Source organism: Pinus tabuliformis, chromosome X, assembly GCF_031772625.1.
Source record: "Pinus tabuliformis cultivar Carrire ecotype Pingquan chromosome X, CPIR1, whole genome shotgun sequence".
Lineage (NCBI taxonomy): Eukaryota > Viridiplantae > Streptophyta > Pinopsida > Pinales > Pinaceae > Pinus > Pinus tabuliformis.
In genome coordinates this window covers 1,687,583,952-1,687,597,287 of record NC_142308.1, presented here as the reverse complement: position 1 = coordinate 1,687,597,287, position 13,336 = coordinate 1,687,583,952, and positions in this window count along the sequence as shown.

The following is a 13,336-nucleotide window of genomic DNA, read 5'->3' as shown; positions in this document are numbered from 1 at the left end:
TATCTCAGAAACCCTCTCTGAACTTGCCAAAGAAGCTGCCAAAAAGAGAAGATAAGATAAAAAGAAACAAAAGCAAGACAAGGGAAAATCCATAATTCAAGAAACTTATCAGACTCCAGAGCATTCTAGTGATGAAGAAAGAGATAGCCAGCCCTTAGCACAAAGGTTAGCTAAACTCCATGAGAAAATTGCCCTCTCCAAGAAAGTAAAAGTACAAAAACCAAGGAAAAAGGCACAAAAAGAAACACAGAGTGTTGCCACTGTAAGAAGGAGTAGCAGATTGCAGAATAAAGGGAAAGCCACAAGGACACTTTTCATTGATCTAAGCACACCTGAGAAGGGTGCTATAAAAATAGACCTTGAGGATAGTCCACAACGTGAGGCAACTACTCCTCCAAGGGAGGACAGTCCATTTCAGCCGGAGTTTGAAACTGAAATTGAGCATGAATACAGTCCAAGGAAGTCACCAATTGTTGACCCAGTTCAACAAGAGGTGTACAACTATTTTGAAACATTGGAGCAGAACACTGCTGGCCCAAGTAATGTCATACCTCATGAGCAGCAAATAGACATACTCAAACAAGAGATTTATGAACTTGAGGTGCTAAACCGCCACATTAAGCAGAGAAATGAAGAAATGAAGCAGCAAGCTGATATTGCCAAAGCAATCCAAGATAACACCTTGCTTCACATGGGCATGTGGCAGAAGAAAAACAACAGACTCAAGAAGAAATGTAGAAGGCTAAACAGAGCCTTAATCAATTTGAAATTCAGATGCATGTTCAAGAGACCAAAAGTTAATGTTTCCACACAAAGGAAGAAGAGGAGATTGGATGTCTTAGCAGAGGCATCCCAGCAGGTGGATTGAGTTGTGTTTTCATTGCATGAGGACATGCAATACCCTCGGAGTGGGGGTATGTAGAGCCTCTACTCTACACCTACTTGTCTACCATTTTCCTAAGTTTTTCCTCATCTTTTCTTCACTTTTGCCTCATTTTCACTATAAAACCACCCAGATCATTACATTAGGTGTCATTAAGCATGATCAAGCAAGTTTTGCTAATGGATGACTATTTGTTTAGATTTTGACTTACTTGCAGGAATCCCGCAGCTATCTGATGATCCTGCAGCCTTTTTGTTAAACGCAATGTTCCACGTGTCAGTTTGCCAGATGATCCACATGGGCACTTAGGTATCAACGTGCTCGAGGTTCCTGTCCCATTTTTCCAGCCATCCACGTCGTCTTTACCCTTGGTCAAAGCTGGTCAAGATACGGTCAACTAAAGGCTGTTTAACGGTGATTGTGAGCTGCTAGGTCACGTCAGCTTAAACGGTGACTTGTCCACGTTTTGCAGATGGTAGGGGACATGATCCAACATGGGATTCACTGCCCATGACGACAGAAGCACCAGCTCATCCACGCAGCCGTATGATGTGTCCAGGAACCATAATTACGCATTACAGTTAGTTGTTTTTCTGTTAGTAGCTGTACGTGTTAGGCTATCCTAGAAATGTCTATAAATAGCTGCGTCTGCGTACGCTCAATAGACTTTTTATCAGTTGTAATTTCTGAACTTGTGTTAATTTTAAGAGCGTTGTGAACTCTGTTTTTTAGTGCTATTCTAGCACTCTGTTTTGTACACTTTTGCAAATGGAGGAATAGACATAGTACTGTTTTGAAGCTTCCAGATCTCTGAGTTTTCTTGTGGCTGAATGAATAGAGGGCCCCTGTTCATCTTAGCCTCTGTAAAGTATTTTATGTTCAGTATTTACTTATTCTCTCATTCAGCATTCCTTTAAGCATGTATAGTTTCATTTATTTACTTTCTTTTCTTTCACGCTGATCAGTATTACTTCTTTGCAGGTTTCTTTTAGCCCGGGATTTGTTTTTATGTGTGTGTGTTTGCTTTACAAACTAATGGTATTTGAAGTTGACAGATTCAAGTTGCTGCCTTTGTTTTTATAGCTGATTTTTAATCTTATTTCTCAAAGAGCTGCTAACACATGAATGATCTTCTATCATAAATTGTTATCTTTTAAGATCAGAATACCACTAACTTGCAGTTGGCTTTGAGTGCTTTTTAGACTATTCTTTCACTACTTTCTAATCATACTTTGCATAGTACATATGGCTGAAGTAGAGAGTTAGAAAGAGCAAAACGTTATCACTAGCCTTTAAAGTAGATTTTTGGTTTTAAGAGCTTTCTAGACTATTCTTTCACTACTTTCTAACCATACTTTGCATAGTACATATGGCTGAAGTAGAGAGTTAGAAAGAGCAAAACGTTATCACTAGTCTTTAAAGCAGATTTTTCCCATTTTTAATCACTTTTCTAATTCAACTTAAGCTACTTTCTTTCCGTGCTTTACACAGTACATGTGTTTGAAGCAGCGAGTTAGAGAGAGATAATCTTTATCTTTGGTTTTAAAAGTGACTTTCTTTTCTTTTATTTGCAGCTGCATGAATGGTGTCTAGTGCCATTGGAAGTGGTTATTTGCTTTCAAAGTTATTTCAAGATCTTTCAAGTCATTTATTTCTTTCAAGCATTTCCTTTCAAGCAAATAGTTAGAAATCACTAATCACACACTCTCACTCATTTAGGATTCACACTACACACACACCATCACTCACTTGTTTATAAATCATCATTCCATCTTAGGAATATAATTAACCGCAACAACACTCCCAACGATAAAAAAAACTCTAAGAGGTTACTTAAGTACATATAGTACACCTTCACTTCATCAGCTTACGAGCCCCGGGTTGACAATTAATACTAGCAATTTAGACAACACTAAATTGACTAAACAAAGACCCCGATGCATTTTTATTTGAATTCGATGTGCTATGTAGAGGGTACGATTACACCACTGACCCCCAGAAATTAAATCTGTTCCCCTCCACTTTAAAAGAAGCAGCTCTGAGATGGTTCATGGGTTTAGGTGGTGGAGTCATAAATAACTGGGAGCAAATGAAAGAATCCTTTCTTAAAAAATATCAGGATTATTGTAGGTCGAGAGAGCTAAAAGATGAAATTTTCCAAATGACGGCCAGACCAAATGAAACTTTGGAAGAATACGTAGAACGTTTCCAGTATAATTTACAGAGATCCCCCTATGCATCTCTACCTCTGCCCGATAATGTGTTGAAAACTGCATTGATTAGAGGAATGAAAGAGCAGTGGATTGAAACATTGAATATCATGGGAAAAGGGGATATTTACCAAGAGAATTTTGTTGATATCATTGATTTATGCATCAGGAGTTCAAGAGGCAGCACAAGGATAAAATCAACAGAATATGATAGGTTTGTTAAAGACAAAAAAATATCAACAGAAGGGGTAACACGTGTAGAACTAGGGAATTTATTAGAAAATTTTAAAACTAATATTCTGGGGACATTAACTACTCAGCTTGATATTGTGCAGGCTAAACAAAAGCAAATGGAGGCGGAGCAAAATCTGGCAATTTTCTGCCCCCAATGTAGAAGAAAACACAGCCACAAGGAATGTCCACTAAATACAGTTCAAACATGTGCTATCTGTACGAAAGACCACCTTACTGAGAGCTGCCCCTCACTTCCTGGATTGAAGGCAGTATACAAGGAAGCAAAAGAAGAATCAGAACCAGCATACTTTGTTAACCAACGTCGCCAATGGCAACCTAGGCAATCTGGTATGTTTTCTGACCTGACCTCTTCTTTTCAGCCTCTGCAGTACAATGCTCAGCAATATGGTATGTGGCAAAACCAATCTACACCCCCAGTCCCGAATTGGTCATCACAACCGTTTCCTTCTCCAAATCCATGGATGAATCAGACAAGCCAATTCGAATGGCCAAATTTTCCTTACACCCCACCATATTGGCAGAATAACTCATACCCTCCGCAATGGATTCCCCCTACTTCACAAAGTTCTCCCTGGCAGACAAATTGGCCAAGATCGACATATCAGTCAACAAGAACTATTCCACTCCCTCAACCGACTCTACCAGCCTTACAACAGAACCCCCAGTCTAATCTAAGGCCACAACTCCCAGCCCAACCCAATCCCAATCCTAATAATAGACCAGTCCAATCCCTCCAAATCATAGAAACATCAGAAACTGGAGTTGACCTAAGGGAGTGCAATGACCTTCAGTTACGATCTGGACGTATCATAGAAACAGAGGGAGACAAAACAGTTCACATTGAAGATCAGTTACCAATAGAACAACCGCCACAACAAGAGGGTGTAAATAAAGAACAGACCCATCAACAAACAAATACATCCTCTCCTCCTTTCCCGGAACGATTAGTCATACCACGACCAGTACAACATCCAGACTTTGACATTCTGGGAGAGTTACAGAACATGTACATAAAAATTCCATTCCTCCAAGCCATTCAAGATATTCCTATATACGCAAAAACTATAAAAGAACTGTGCATAAAAAAATCAAGGAGGAATACAACCACTAACTCAAGAGTCCAAGTAGTCGGCACCTTATCTGACTTATTATCGGGAAAAGAGACACCTATCAAATACGAAGATCCCAGAAATCCAATTTTGACTGTCCAAATCTATGGCCAAACCCTGACTAACGCTTTAGTTGATCTAGGAGCTGCAATCAATATTTTGACAACCTCTACCTACCAAAAACTTGGCATCACATCAGTAGAACCTACTTCTACTTTGCTAGAATTGGCAGATCGATTTGTAGTTCGACCAGAAGGCACTTTATACGATGTCATGGTTTCTGTAGACTCCTGGGAATATCCAACTGATTTCCTGATAATTAACCCAAAAACCCGACTGGATGGACATCCGCCAATATTAGGAAGACCTTGGCTTGCTACTGTCGATGCCTACATTGGTTGCCGGCAGGGAAATATGACCATAACTAAAGGACCAGATGTTAAAAATCTAGTTCTATATCCTCCAACACAGCCAAGCCTGCCAATGATCAAAACCAATCAGTATCCTGTGTCATATCTTACTAACAATATCAGATCCCCATTGACTGTACAGAAGGCTTTAGATTTTAAAGATCAAATAGAAGATGATGCCATCAATAACTTCATTAGTCAAACTGAATCTAGATCTCACACACAGTGTTTTATGATAGAGGCAACATTTGATAGTGAGCTAGAGGAAGACCCTTTGAAAGACGCACATGACCAAACAATACCAGTGACTGTTGTTGCCAATAGTAAAGTAGTGGAAATTGAACCTGGTAAGGCCCTAAATATCAACGCCAACCTTACACTAGACCAAGAAGCAAAACTTGTAAATCTGTTACGAAAATATCAAGGAGAATTTGCGTGGGATTACCCTGACATGAAAGGGATCGATCCCCAACTATGCACCCACCACATCTACATAGAAAACGATGCAAAACCTGTTCGTCAGCCGCAAAGAAGACTTAACCCCCATCTAAAAGAGGTAGTAAAAGCCGAACTTCAGAAACTTCTAGATGTTAATTTTATTTATCCCATCTCCGATAGTAAGTGGGTCTCTCCCCTGGTGGTGGTACCTAAGAAAAATGGAAAATGGAGGATTTGCGTAGATTACAGGGAGTTAAATAAGGCCACGCAGAAGGACCACTTCCCTCTCCCATTTATAGATCAAGTATTGGACACTTTGGCAGGAAAGAAATTCTTTTCTTTCCTGGACGGCTTCAGCGGATATAACCAAATCCAAATCGCCCCTGAAGACTAGGATAAAACTACCTTTGCTTGCCCTTGGGGAACGTTTGCCTATCGAGTTTTGCCCTTCGGCCTATGTAATGCCCCTGCTACATTCCAAAGGGCTGTCCTTAGTATTTTCGCAGATCTGATAAATGACGGACTTGAAGTGTATATGGACGACTTTACACCATATGGAGATGATTTTGACCCAGCTCTAGATACCCTGGAAAATGTCCTACAACGTTGTATCGCTACCAGACTTTGTCTGAGTCACGAAAAGCGTTACATGATGATGACAGAAGGGCTCATTCTAGGGCACTATATCTCAGCAGCCGGCATCCAGGTAGACCCGGCTAAAATCCAAATTCTTTTGCTTATTCCTACCCCCACTACTCAAACGGAGGTACGCAGTTTTCTTGGCTTTTCTAGGTATTACAGACGATTTATAGAACATTACTCACGTATTGCTGCACCTTTATATGCTTTAACTGGCAATGTTGATTTCTTGTGGACAGAAAAATGCGACCAGGCTTTTAAGGAATTGAAGAAGCTTCTATCAACAACCCCAGTCCTTCGAGGACCCAACTGGAATTTGCCATTTCAAATCTCATCTGATGCCTCGGACACAGCAATTGGTGCAGTCCTAGGGCAAGAAGAGGATAGGAGACCATACGCTATCTACTATATCAACAAAAATTTATCCTCTGCCGAACTCAATTATACTGTTACTGAAAAGGAATTCCTGGCTATAATACATGCTGTTAACAAATTTAGACATTATATCACAGGCTATCCCGTTGTGTTATATACAGATCATTCTGCTATCAAATATTTGGCAAATAAACCTGTTACAAAAGCTAGAATAACGAGATGGTTGATCTTATTGCAGGAGTTCAACATTACAATCAAGGATCGAACTGGCAAGGAGAACCCTGTAGCTGATTTCCTCTCACGAATACGGAAAGCAATTGAAACAGCGATGGTGGAAGATCAATTTCCTGACGAGCACCTGTTTGCTGTTGTTGTTCGAACACCCTGGTATGCTGATGTCGCCAATTACCTTGCAGTCGGTAAGCTACCAAAACACTTAACCCCTCAGGAACGCAAGCAGATTGTTCAGAAGAGCACTCGGTTTTCGTGGATTGGAGGCCATTCGTTCCATACAGGGGCAGACATGCAAATGAGAAGGTGTATTCGAGAAGACGAAATCTTCGACATTCTAAAAGCCTGCCACGACGGGCCATGCGGGGGACATTTTGCTGAAAAAAGAACAGCACATAAAGTATTGCAGACGGGATACTATTGGCCTACAATTTTCAAGGATGCGAAAAAATTTGCACAAGCCTGTGACAGCTGCCAACGAGCAGGAAAACCTGGCCAAGCCTATGAAATGCCTCTAAGACCACAATTGGTCATTGAGCCATTTGAACGATGGGCTCTGGACTTCGTTGGGCCCATCAATCCATCATCAAATCAGAGGACATACATTCTGGTGGCGACAGACTATGTTACTAAATGGGTCGAGGCCGAATCATTACCTAGGGCTACAGAAGATTCTGTGATACAATTCTTGTTCCATTTGCTTGTACGTTATGGAATTCCGAGAGAACTAATCACCGATGGTGGACCACAATTTGTTGGAAATAAATTAGCTGCAACACTTAACAATTACCATGTCCAACATAAGATCACTACCCCATACCATCCGCAGGCAAATGGGCAAGTAGAGAGTAGTAATAAGGTAATAGAATCAATTTTAACAAAGACCATTGCATCACATAGGCGTGATTGGGCCACTCGACTACCTGAGGCACTGTGGGCCTACAGAACCACATGGAGAAGTACTACAGGCTATTCACCTTATCAATTAGTGTTTGGAAAGCAGCCAATTTTCCCCATAGAATTTGAAATCCGAACGCTACGAACGGCACAGGAAGTCGGCCTAGATCTGAGTGAGGCACAAATCAATCGATTACAACAGATTAATGAATTGGATGAAATCAGGCTCTCTGCATTACAGAATACAACATTAATTCAACAACAGCGAGCTAAATGGCATGATGCACTTATCAAGAATAAAGTCTTTCATGAAGGAGACTGGGATCTGTTATACGACTCTCGGTTTCAGGACTTCCCGGGGAAACTCCAGACTCGATGGTTAGGACCAAACGAAATCCAGAAGGTACACGACAATGGGACCCTTACCCTGATCACAATTGACGGTTCTGGATATGCATTCAAAGTAAATGGCCACCGAGTTCACCTTTATCGAAAGCCACTCACTCGGGAATCCTTCTGTCAGCAGCTACGACAAGACACTGATATGGAAATCTTAGGAGAGGAAGCGAAATCTTCCTCACCTATAGTTTAAGAAATTCATTTTTATAACTTGTACATAACATCTTGTATATATGTTTCTTGATTTTTTGCTTGTATTCCAAGTGTTTTTGCTGCTCCTTTGCAAAAAGGAACAACACTTGTGTTTTTTGTTGTTCCTTTGCGAAAAGGAACAACACTTGTGTTTTTTGCTGTTCCTTTATGAAAAGGAACAACACTTGTGTTTTTTGCTGTTCCTTTGCGAAAAGGAACAACACTCGTGTTTTTTGCCGTTCCTTTGCGAAAAGGAACAACACTTGTGTTTTTTTTGTTGTTCCTTTGCGAAAAGGAATAGCACTCATGTTTTTTGCTGTTCCTTTGCGAAAAGGAACAGAACTTGTGTTTTTTTGCTGTTCCTTTGCGAAAAGGAACAACACTTGTGTGATTTTGCTGTTCCTTTTCAAAAGGAACACCCTTTGCGTGTTTTTTGTTGTTCCTTTACGAAAAGGAACAACACTTGTGTTTTTTGCTGTTCCTTTGCAAAAAGGAACAGCACTTGCGTGTTTTTGCTGTTCCTTTGCGAAAAGGAACAGCACTTGGTTTTTTGCTGTTCCTTTGCGAAAAGGAACAACACTTGTGTGTTTTTGCTGTTCCTTTGCGAAAAGGAACAGCACTTGCATGTTTTTGCTGTTCCTTTGCGAAAAGGAACAACACTTGTGTTTTTTTGCTGTTCCTTTGCAAAAAGGAACAACACTTGTGTGATTTTGCTGTTCCTTTTCAAAAGGAACAGCCTTTGCATGTTTTTGCTGTTCCTTTGCGAAAAGGAACAACACTTGTGTGTTTTTGTTGTTCCTTTGAGAAAAGGAACAGCACTTGAGTGTGTCTGCTGTTCCTTTTCAAAAGGAACAGCATTTGAGTATCTTCGTTGTTCCTTTCTCAAAAGGGGACAACATTTGCGATTTTCCGTTGTTCCTCTCAAAGAAATGGTATCCTACGAATGAATTCTTCTCTCAGGAATGCCATCGACATGTTTTTGCCCTTATGGAGGATGCTTTGCCTCCATGTTCTCCTCAATCTTGTAGATACAACAATGAACTTATGCGGTGAACATAAAACCATGATATACCGAAATCAGCACATCATAAATCGCTATCACTATGAAGCCAGTATGTATAAGAGGACAAGAGGAGGGACGTGAACTTTTCATCTTCGCTGTCATTGTCATTTACCGGTACCCTGGTTGGTGATCTTTATCATGATGATTCCCCTAAAAATCTTTCTTGATCATTACTTAGGAGTAAGAACGAACGATTTATATCTATCTGTTGGGATCGTAAGACTTTTTCCTCCATTCCTCACTCTTAAGGAGTGCGGAACCACCCTTATGTGAAAATAAACAAGAGAAGGTGCTCTGCAAAAGAAAACAAAAACAAAATATGAAAATTGTCAAATGCAGGATAGGGGGTCTCATTAAGAGCTGGCCTACCATGATCATAAGGACGGAAGCGAAGTGGCATTCCCATAACGGCCACCACACCAGGGATATGGTCCGAAGGTAAATTAACAAGTAAACCTTGGAACAGGGGGTCTCATTGCGAGCCGGCCTGACCACGTTTCGCGCCTACCTTGTGAATGGCATTATGGCCATCTGGTCACCAAGCCAGCATAATGGCCTGCATTTTGACAAAGCACTCTTCAGAATATACACAAAGGATCATGGTTCCGGAGGGCGAAATAAACAACTCTGCCAAGGTTATGAACACCTGTTGGCAGCAGAGCTCTGTTAATGGCATAGAAGTCGTAATAATTACACCAACAGGTATGATACTAAATTTTTTCTGTCTCTTATCCTTTGAAAAGATCATATGTCACACCCGATGTATATATCGCATGAATATTTATTACCACCAATCATGGCAATGGAACTGACAGTGACCACTAGAGACTTCGTATGCTTGACAGACGTCACATCCCCTAGCTCCTCATTATATCACGCAGGCTCTTATGCAAAACGCGATCTACCTTTTTGCCTCGGTTTCGGCATTTCGTTGTTTTTCTAAAACATGGCATAATTTCATATGCTGTACTTTATGATTGGACCTCCGAACTGGCTGCTGCTCCTCTCTTTGACGGCTGGGACAGCCTATCAGATCGCGGGGGGGAAGGTAATCTCATTACTCCATGATTACGTGGCTGCACACCATTCGGGCGAGACAATGTGCGAAGAAATGACATGGTTTAACGGTATGATGCTTCCATTCTACGGAAATTGCCATCCACGATCTTTTTTTTATTTTAGTTGCATGCTCGGTGATCATCCTCTCTGCGTCGCAAACACCGCAAACAGTTGTTGTTCCATTTCTAAGTAGAATCATGGGCGGAAAGACGGTCCGAAGCGAACCTCACAAGTTGACAGTTTCCGCTGCTGCTCGCGAAATCCTGGAAAACGTAGGATGGTTGAATTACTTCAGCCGCCTGCAAGAATCAAATGAAGTCGTGGCGTTGGAATTCCTGCAGAATTTGCAGGAAAACTACTCCATAGTAGGAGGAAAGCGGATAGCGGTTACAGAGGATATCATCGTAGAAGTTTCAGGATTAGCAGCTGCTGGACCCATATGGACGCCGAAGAAGGAAAGATTACAAAAAGCTATGGAAATTTTCCAGGACGAAGGCCAAAGCCTGACAGTCAAAGGGAAATGAGTTCTGCCGGCAACATTAGGGGAACCCTGGACCGAGCTAGCGAAGATAGTACAAAGTTATATCACCTGCGAAGGGAGAAAAGACGTGGTAAGACCTCGTCACCTGAAACTTTTATCTGTTTTAAAAGGAAAATGTTCTGTAAATCTCCCCGCACTTTTAAATTTGCTACTACATGATGCGGCCCAAAGCTTGAAAAAGGCCCAGCACATAGATGCAGTCGTTAGCCACCATGGGCTGATTCGGTTGATAGTGAGCCACAGGCTCACCCAACAGCAAAGCACTTGGGAGGAACTGGTCGCAATAGTCGAAGGAGGATCGGCTGCACCACCCCCAAAACCTGAACAGTCCTCTAGTACGCCGGAACGATTAGAGAAACGCAAGAAGTCAGCAGCAGAAAGACATGCTGCTTAAAAATGGAAACAACCTTATGATACGCCAGAACGACCAGAGGAACCCAGAGAACCTGCTGGCACACCCGACCTACCTGAGAGACCAAGGAAGTCAGCTCGGCTGGCCCGGATACGAGGAAGGTTGGAAAGAATTCAGGAAACAACGGCCCAGCCAATTGAAATTGCGGACGAACCTCCAGAACCAGAAGGAGGACCTTCCGAAGGAAATGTGGAGCAATCAGGGCCCAGGACTGGCCAGCCGGAAGGGGAAGAAATGGTTATCGAACAGAGCAACCAAGAAAATGAGCACTCTGAGGAAGAAAGGGCCACCGAACAGAACAATCAAGAAAACGAGCACTCTGAGGAAGAAAGGGTTACCGAACAGGGCAATCAAGAAGAAGAAATAGCACAGCCAAGGGGTAGCCCGTTGCAGGACCCTGTAGGTGAGGAGGAATTGGCAGCAGTTCTGGCCAATATGGGGGAATATGGCTAGCCCTCCAGCACAGCAGGCGTCCCTGACAGTCCCGCAGAGGAAGAACTACCCGAGGAAGTACATGCAGAAAAAGCAGGAGAAGAAAACCTGCCTGGTTATGATAATGAAGACAATAATCAGGGACAGTCTGTCCCCAGGACGCCGAAAGATATCCCAGATGAAGAATGAGCGGACTTAAGGGTCAAACCCTCTGCCGAGGCAAAGGAGATTAAGAAATTAAGAAAGAAACAGCAGAGGTTGTTAGGCACTATAGCCAGGCTCCGGCAGCAAATTCGAATTCTGAAAGCCGATTTGAGAATACAAAGGACCTCAAGGAAAAGGAGGAGGGCCATTACAGCAAAAACCCGAGGACAAGAACCCGGTTTTTTGGTCGAAACCCCATCAGGAGACCTACTGCCGAGGAACAGTGTGCTGTTCCAAATGTTAATGAGGAACAGGGTGCTGTTCCAAATAACATAGAGGAACAGACTGTTGTTCCATCTGACCCTGGAGAACAAACTGACATTCCAATTAAGGGAGAAGAGCAGCAAGATGTTCCAATGGCAGGGGGACCTCAACAGCCTTTCATTCGTGTCAAAAAGGAGAAAGAGAATAAGGAGACCCAAACAGAGGCACCACCCTCAGGGGTTATTCGGGTTCTGAACTCTAAACTGCGCAATAAAAAGTTGTCGGCAAAATTCTCGGCCTCTCCGGCTCAATGGAACAAGGATCCAAAAATGAGAAACTTGCACAGGATGATGAAGCAAGCCCAACAAGAAGCTAAGCAACTAAGAGAGCAAGCAATCCCCCGGGAGAAATACGAAGAATTACAACAGCAACTTCGGAGTATGAGTCAATCCGAAAGCCAAGCCTTTGAGGGGTGGCAGAAGGAACAAGAAAAGGTTGCTAAGGTAACTCGTCGATTAGATAGTGTTGTTAAGCAGATGGACATTGTGTGTTCCTTATATAATGACGTTTTGACTTGTAGGGCCCCTGCTAAAAATTATGCTTTATTTTTGCTTGAAAGGTATTTGCACCTATCCACATCAACACTGTTAATGATTTTATAGACTGTTGCAAGCATTATGGGGTTAAGGTTCAAAGGTTATTTTGCGAGTTTTACGTGCACAACCTTGTGCTAGACCAGGAAACTGATTTAAATCCTGGCCCTTTTTTTGGTGATATATAATTCCAAGCCTTCATCTCATTTGGGGTTAATCAGATGAAATGGCTCAGAGCTTATAACACCTTTCAGAGACAAGAAAATAGCCTAGACTTGTGGATACGAGTTGAACCTAGAGACCCAGTGACGCTATGGAGAGAGCATAGGAGTCTTATGAGGATCCCAGGTGTCATTGAGATAATAGGACCCATGCACAAAGACTTGATCCGAAATGGTCTAGAATATTTCCTGACTATTAAAGATCTTGCCCTCGATGATGCAATTTTTTTTTACCGGACCTCTAGTCCAAGCATCCAGCTCAGGGAACCATTCAAATATGAGAATTTTGAGCTGGCTGCCAGCCAATTGAACCTTTATGGGGAATGGATTCTGTAAGCAGGGCCATCCTGGTTAGGGTATCGATTTCGCAGTCCAATTATTTGGCACCCTGCACCCGGATATCAGGCCTTGTATGAGATGCCTGCAGATCAAATAGATCAGTTCTTTGATAATCTAGTTGCTCATAACGGTTGTCGGCCTCCTCACGAGATCCATTCTCCAGCCTATTCTCTCACCGCCTTGCATGTCAACTACAATGTTTTCATGAGGCCATGAAACAGGGTAAGCAG